Genomic DNA, 1,972 nt, shown 5'->3' with positions numbered 1-1,972 from the left:
GACGCCACACGTTGCACTTGAACGCACCACAGAGACTACAGCGGACGGGCGTGCACCATGTACGTTCTGCACATGACAGGAAGTGACTCCCCGTGCCAGCAGGGGGCGATAGTACGAGTACGGCGCCCTGCTGTCGGTCACCACTCCTATTATAGGCAGCCTTCTAATCGAGAATCATGTCTGATGAAAAGATGAAAATGGCGCTGGCGTTGTCAGCCCGTGGTCTTTTAGTAGAAGAGGTGATAAATGAGGAGATCCCGCACGGATACGAGAGCTCCTCGCCGTGTCGGGGCGTTTAACACCGTGAGACGTGAAGCTCAAAAACCTCCTTATTGATCGATCAGTAAACTCCCTCATGTCAGCCTCGGCCTGAAACGTTTCATCTCAGCTGCTTTAAGGCCCGCCTCCCCACGGGCCCGCTCTTCTCTGATTGGCCAGCACTGTTTGTAGGTTGCGGGTGTGTTTGAGTGAGCTTCCAGGTGGGCGTGTCCGACAGCTTTACTCTGATGTGTCTGGTCAAGTCTCGCAGAGTTCTCGTAGCGTCTGGTTCAGAGCAGAAAGTCGCGTACGCAGAAAACAACCGTGGACGCCGTGTTTACATCGTAACGTGAACATGCGTGTTCAAACACAGATCAGAACAGAATACAAAATTCAAACGTTGGCAGGAGGTTGGAAAAAGAAAAGTTCACGTTTTAAAAAAAGCTTTAAACAGGATCCACTGTGACGCGTTCAGTTAGACACAACGTGACCAGCGTGAAGCGCCGACATGCAGACGGCTTCACCACAACATGCATTTCATGCCCCTCTGAGATCTACTCACCAAACACAGTGTGCACACGTGGATGGATGTCGAGCATGTCACACTGAACCAAAAACACAGACTTCATACGATGGAAATGTTCGTGTGTTTTGATTATTGATCTGTCACAGATATCTGCACAGAGCGTCTGCCATGCTCTCAGATATTTTTCTGCTCGTCAGCCGGTTAAACCTTCTGAAACAGCATCAGCACGATGAGACTGACGTGTCACGGTCGAACCCTGCTAACTGAGAGCGCCAAAAGTCTTTATTCAGGTGAAGTGAAGCCAAACCTCAGAAGAAGAAGAAGATATCGCCTAAATCAACCCAGAGAGTGTTTGGTGTTCAGCCTCTGTCACTGGAGCACGCTGTGTAAATACGAGCTTTATATTCGTGTGTGTTTGTGAGCGTGTGTTGGAGATGCAGAGAGCGGGCAAAGAACGTTTACAGATTGTCGGGTTCTCTCTCTCTCTCTTATTTCGATTTGTACCCGAAGGTTTTGGTTTGTTTACAGCCAGCGACATCGACATCCATCACGACACAAAGAGTACGAAACGAATGCAACAAGGCAGGACACACGAGAGAGACGAGATAAAAGTGTTCCAGTCACCAATCAGGGCGTGGAGGGGAGAGACGTCTCGGCCAATGAGATCAATCAGAAACACGAATGAGTAATTTGTCTCTTCCGCTCGGGTCAAAACAAGTTCTGGATATAAAAGAATAAATGTTGATGCAGCTTGTTCATCAGCTCGGAGAGCAGCAGCTGCTTCTGGACCTCGGGATTGAACCTGTTACAGTTGCCATGGCGATATTGTTCAAGGAGTGTCAGACTGCCCAGCCGCACCCTCGACATTTACTCACATTAAAGCGTTTTTTTTTTTGGTTTGTTTGTTTTTTAAGTACGATCAGATATCTGTTTCTGGACGCGTCGCCCCCTGCTGGCCACGAGAAAGAATGCACGATGAAGGCACTCGCACATTGTCTTCACTTCTCTCGGTGGCTGAGATGAATGGTGTAACGTTCTGATACATGTTCGGTAGTTTTGCTGCAGGAGAGGACGGATCGCACAACCAGCATCAACTCCACAGCAGTCAGACTTTAACCCGAGACGTCACTTCCTGCTCCTCCTCCTCCTCCTCCTCCTCCTCCTCCTCCTCCTCCTCCTCAGTAGTCT

Source organism: Symphodus melops, assembly GCF_947650265.1.
Source record: "Symphodus melops genome assembly, chromosome: 22".
In the NCBI taxonomy this organism is placed as follows: Eukaryota; Metazoa; Chordata; class Actinopteri; order Labriformes; family Labridae; genus Symphodus; species Symphodus melops.
Note: the sequence above shows the minus strand (reverse complement) of the source record.